Source organism: Melospiza melodia, chromosome 22 (genome assembly GCF_035770615.1).
Source record: "Melospiza melodia melodia isolate bMelMel2 chromosome 22, bMelMel2.pri, whole genome shotgun sequence".
NCBI lineage: Eukaryota > Metazoa > Chordata > Aves > Passeriformes > Passerellidae > Melospiza > Melospiza melodia.
In genome coordinates, this window is record NC_086215.1 from 4,802,335 (window position 1) to 4,808,334 (window position 6,000).

Here is a 6,000-nt window from a genome sequence, read left to right on the forward strand (position 1 = left end):
ATACACTGGAAATCTGATACACATTGGGGATCTCCTGATACACATTGGGTATCTTGTGATCCACCTTGGGAATCTTCTAACACACATTGGGAATCTTCTGATACACCTTGGAAATCTTCTGATACACCTTGGGGTTCTTGTGATACACATTGGAAATCTTCTGATACACCTTGGGGATCTTCTGATACACACTGGGAATCTCCTGTTACACATTAGAAATCTTCTTTTTATTTCCCCTGCCAACCAGAAAATTCTGGTCATGAGACACTGATCAGGGCATTTTCTAGCAATGTGCTTCTGTGATGAGAGCAGATCCAGCAGGGATTTGCTGATATTTTCCAATCCCTGGGATGAAGGATATCCAGCAAAAATCAGTGGGAAGGAATCTTGTGGCTTTCATGGGAGGACCATGAGGGATTTATTGTCAGGACCTGCACTGGATGGGTTTGGTGTTGCTGGGGAGTGAGGCTGGTGCTTCAGGGGGTGCTGGTAGCTCTGGTTTTACATCTGCAAATGACAAGCATGGAGAAAAGAGAAGAATTTGGGATTAGCCAAGAGGAAAGATTCTGGAAGGGACAGTAAGGTCCTCTGAAAACCTCAGCTATCCTGATTGCAATTAAACACCCAGCAATTAACTGCAGAAAGGAGCTGAACAGCTTTGCTCAAAGGAGGAGTTTGATTCCCCTCCCTGATACATCCAAGTGATGTATCATTGATCTTCCCTGATCTTCCTGGAACCTTTGCAAATTCCTGGCTCCCATTGCAGGATGGCAGCTGCTCCTTCCTTCTGCTTCTCCTTCACACACCCTCAATCAAGGCATCAGTGAAGGGACACATCCCCTTTCCCTTCCCTGATCAGCTGGAACAGGACCCAGCTGTTCCTTTAGGGGCAGGTGAAATTCTGGACATGTTTTAGCACCCCCTGTGCACACAATTCCCCTTCCTCCCCTCCCACACAGCTCATGGGGCAGTGGGAAGGGAATGGCTCAGCCTTGAACCTTCCCTGGAGTGTCCAGGGCCAGCTCCAAGCTCCTGGCAGAAGCAGGAGGTGACGGGCACGGCGTGACCTGGGGCAGCTGCCTGGGAATGTTTGCTCAGCAGCGACTCAGCCAAACCAGTGCAACCAGTACGGCTGGGGCACACCCCTGCCGTGCTGAGATCCCTCTGCCTGCTGCTCAGAGCTGAGCTCACTTTCACAGGGAGCTTTGGCACCTGGGCAGTGCAGTCAGGTGATGCTGGAGAACTTTCCATGCCTTGGCTGGGGCAGGGAGAGGAGCCAGGATGGTCGTTGCTGTATCCAGTGTGCCAAACTAGGGCTGTGCTTTATCTGAAGACCCATTGTGCTTCAGATATGGGCTTTAAATGGGCCAGGGAGGGGAGCAAGGATGGTCCTTGCTGTACCCACCATGTCAAACTGGGGCTGTGCTTTATCTGCAGAGCCACCGTGCTTCAGATGTTTGCTTTAAATGACTCAGGGAGAGGAGCCAGGATGGTTCTTGCTGTGCCCACCATATCAAACTGGGGCTCTCCTTTATCTGCAGAGCCATTGTGGTTCAGATGTTTGCTTTAAATGGGCCAGGAAGGGAAGGCTGGATGGTCCTTGCTGTACCCACCATGACAAACTGGGGCTGTGCTTTATCTGCAAAGCTACAGTGGTTCAGATGTTTGCTTTAAATGGGCCAGGGAGGGAAGACTGGATGGTTCTTGCTGTACCCACCATGTCAAACTGGTGTCAAACTGGGGCTGTGCTTTATCTGCAGAGTCACTGTGCTTCAGATGTTTGTTTTAAATGGGCCAGGGAGAAGAGCCAGGATAGTTCTTGCTGTACCCATGCCAAACTGGGGCTCTCCTTTATCTGCAAAGCCATTGTGCTTCAGATGTGGGCTTTAAATGGGCCAGGGAGAGGAGCCAGGGTGGTCCTTGCTGTACCCACCATGACAAACTGGGGCTGTGCTTTATCTGCAGAGCCACCGTGCTTCAGATGTTTGCTTTAAATGGGCCAGGAAGGGAAGATTGGGAGGCAAGGTCAGGGATCTCTCGTTGCCAGCTCAGTGTATGGTGCTGAGTTTTGGTGTTTGGCAGGGTTATAGCTTACAAAGTGTCCCAGGGACACTTGTCTGGGGGAGCAGGTGACATCCTCTTGTGCCCCTAATCCCACCCCACAGCATGTCTGTCCCCTTTTCCAAAGGCTGCTGTTTGCTCTTCTGCCAGGGGCTGGAATGACGTTTAACAACAAAACCAGACAGGAGAAATAAAGCAGGGGAGAAGAGAAACCTCTGCAGCTTGGTGCTGGGAGCACAGATGGGCAGTGTGGAGGTGCCCTCACCCCTGGCTGAGCCCAGCTGAGCCCAGTCCCCCTGTCCCTGCAGGTCTGGGATGAGATATGAGGATGTCCCTGTCCCCCAAACCCACACTTACCCTGGTGCTGGCTTTGGGGCATGTGGATGAACCCATGAGTCCTACTTACTCTGGTGCTGGGTTTGGGACACATGGATGTCCCTGTCCCAAAGAGCCCACACTTACCCTGGTGGTAGCTTTGGGGCACATGGATGTCCCTGTCCCCACACTTACTCCAGTGCTGGCTTTGGGACATGTGTATGTCCCTATTCCCAAAGAGCCCACACTTTGGTGGTGGCCTTGGGGCACATGGATGTCCCTGTCCCCAAAGAGCCCATGCTTACCCTGGTGGCTTTGGGACATGTGGATGTCCCCAAATACCCCACACTTACTCTGGTGCTGGCTTTGGGACACATGGATGTCCCCAAAGAGCTTGCACTTACCCTGGTGATGGCTTTGGGGCATGTGGATGTCCCCAAATACCCCACACTTACCCCGATGGTGGCTTTGGGACATGTGGATGTCCCTGTCCCCAAATACCCCACACTTACCCCGGTGCTGGCTCTGTGGCGCTGCCTGTGCCGGGCAGGGCGGTGGCTCCCGTGGCTCCCGGCTGCACAGGCTCCTCATCCTCCTGGCCACATAGCCGCAGGCTGGGGGGCACAGGGGACACCTTTGTGACACCGGGAATCAGCAGCCCCCCCAAAGCAGCCTCCCCAGCCAGCCCAGGACCCCAGCACAGGGAGGGAGGGACTGGATTTCCCGGGATAAACGGGATTAACTGGGATAAACAGGATTTATTTCTGTGCCTGCCATCCTGGCTGTGCTCCAAACCCCTCCAGCACCAGCCCAGACCATGAAACACGCAGAGTATTTCCCCTGTAAGCTCTCTCCCCAAAGCAGAGGTTTCCTTACCATTGATTATCACTCAAACCATTTTCCCGTGGCTCAGCAGATCTGCCCTTTGCAGCTGTGCCTCTCTCTGCTCTCGCAGGCAGCTCTGCAGCACTGACTCAACAGCTCGGCTTCCTCCTTCACCCTCCCTGCCTGCCTGCCTGGCTCCCTGCCTGGCTCCCTCCCCCGGGGATGCTGCTCCCGGAACGCCCGGGGAGGGCTCAGCCTGGCACTGCCCCTGGAGGGTTGCTGGTGTTGCTTTGTGGCTGTTGGAGGAGCTGGGTTTGGGATGTGGGAGGTGAACCTTGTGCTGAGATCCCAAACTGAGCTGGAGAGGGTCCCTGCAGTGGGCACTGAGCTTGTGTGGGACAGGGAGAAGGAAAGGAACCTTCCCTCTCCTCTGCTGCTGCTCTCTCAACACTGCAGGGACAGTTTGAGGGTTGCAGGATGGTTTGGGTTGGAAGGGACCTTAAAGATCATCGAATTTCGACCCCTCTTCCATGTCCTTCTGTCCCCATGTCAGACCTTCAAACCCTCTGATACCCATTGTATGAGGGTGGTAGGAATGACAATCCCTAACAGACAAAATGTAGGCAGATGATGTCCTTGGTTTTTCCAGTCTTTACCCCATTCCACCTCCAGAGCACTGATTTAGTCCTGACTAAAGCCAGCTACTAAAGAAATGCAGCTTTTGTGCATCCTTTGCGAGACCTTGCTGCTATTTGTGCTTCTCTGTGCTCCTTAATCCCAGTCAGGTGAATTCTGAAAGCTCTTGCTTCACCCTCTGGCTAGGGCAAAGTGCTTCCCTTTCTATCTCTGCACCAAGCCCACACTGATCTGGGCTGGTTGGACTTTGCTTTCCATGGCCTTGCACTCTGTGGTTTGTATCAGGCTGCTTGAGCCCATAATTTCTGTGGAGCAGCACCCAGAGCTCCAGGATTTTGGAAAAACCAGGGCACTTCTCTCAGTGCTGACCTGAAACCAGAATTTTACTGACAAAGAGACTCCTCAGCCTCTTGATTCTACTCCAGATGTGCAAAAATCTCTAAAAAATGAGCTGTCACATTAATCCATGTGCTGCAAACAGCCTGCCATGCATCCCAATGTCATCCATCCCAATTCCTGCTGCCCCTGTGTGAGGCTGGCTGGAGATGGGGCTGGAGGTCAGGAATGGAATATTCCCATCAGAAAAACCCCAGAGCCTCCCAGGCTCTGCTCAGGGCTGGGCACTGCCCAGGGCAGCAGTTCTGCCTCTGGGCAGGGGAATTGCTGGGTCAGGCCCTGCCTGTGGCTCTGGGGCCATCGCTGGGCCTGGAGCAGAGCCTGGGCCTGCTCTGACCCCTGCACACAGGGACAGACTGGGGGACACACGGACAGACAGGGACAGAGAGGGACAGGCAGGGACAGACAGGGATACCCAGGGAAAGTCAGGGACACTCAGGGCCCCCTCTCACTGGGGCTCCTCTCCAGGCTGAGCAGCCCCAGCTCCCTCAGCCTTTCCTGGGCACAGAGATGCTCCAGGCCCTTCCTCATCTCTGCAGCCTCTGCTGGTGCCATTCCAGGAGCTCCCTGACCCTGCTGAGGAACCCAAGTGGACTCAGCACTCCAGATGTGGCCTCTGTTGAAACCTGCAAGATCTGTAGGTGTTAAAAATATCAAGGAAAAAAACCCAAACCCTGAGCAAGACCCTCCAGAGCACCCCTGTCATGGTGTTCACAGGAGTCTGAGGATGAGGGAAGAGATGAGGATCTGACTCCATGTTTCAGAAGGCTGATTTGTTATTTTATGATATATATTATATTAAAACTATACTAAAAGAATAGAAGAAAGGATTTCATCAGAAGGCTAGCTAAGAATAGAAAATGAATGATAACAAAGGCTTGTGACTGACTGAGACAGTCTGGACAGCCGGACTGTGACTGGCCATTAATTAGAAACAACCACAAGAGACCAATCACAGATGCACCTGTTGCATTCCACAGCAGCAGATAATCATTGTTTATATTTTGTTCCTGAGGCCTCTTAGCTTCTCAGGAGAAAAACTCCTAAGGAAAGGAGTTTTCATAAAAGATGTCTGGGACACACCCCCATGAACCTCTCAACCCCAATCCCTCTGGAGGACCCATTGTCCCAGTTCCAGATGAGCTCAGCAGGAGAAGGAGGATGCCTGAACGTTGTGAAGGTGTCTGGAGGAGTGCTCTGCTCCTCTGAGGTGTGGCTTCCCCAGGCTCCACACCCCGTGTGTGGGTGTGCTCCTCTCGGGTGTGCAGACACGTCCCTCTAGATGGTGCTAAGATAAAGAGAAAAGGTGGGTGGGGAGAGGCCTGGCAGTACGGGCTGCCCCTCCGGGCCCTGCTGAGCTCTCCTGGGTGAGGAGATCATCTCCCTCTCCATTTTCCGGCACTCCTGCAGGTGCTCCTGGCGTCTACTGGCAGCAAACACATCCCAGATTCTCCTTCCACTTCCAATTTCCCTTGCTGGTGTGTGAGACTGCACAAATCCATCGTGACTTTAATCAGTGCATCTGCTCCTATCCATGCACGAGACCAGACAAGTGGGTTTTTAATGGCAAAAATCCATCTTGGCTGTTTTTCCCTCTTCAAACCAGTTTTTAACTGAGCAGCACAACTCATCAGCTGCGTCCTCTTCTATCTCATGCATCATTAACCAGAATCTTCCCCAAATTCAAGCATAGATAATGTATGATTTATTGATGTGGGCAATCAAGAGAGAAGCCAGCCTGGCTGCCAGAGAACAGCAAGGATTGTT

General features: G+C 52.8%; 1 long non-coding RNA gene across 1 annotated transcript; it reads right to left on the reverse strand.

The window, feature by feature from the left end:
• Positions 1-221: 221 nt before the first annotated feature.
• Positions 222-3,408, reverse strand: LOC134428048 (uncharacterized). The gene is made up of 3 exons (XR_010030311.1): positions 3,253-3,408; positions 2,889-2,990; positions 222-507 (listed from the first exon to the last, which is right to left on the reverse strand). It is a non-coding gene; the product is annotated as an uncharacterized LOC134428048 (long non-coding RNA).
• Positions 3,409-6,000: the final 2,592 nt, after the last annotated feature.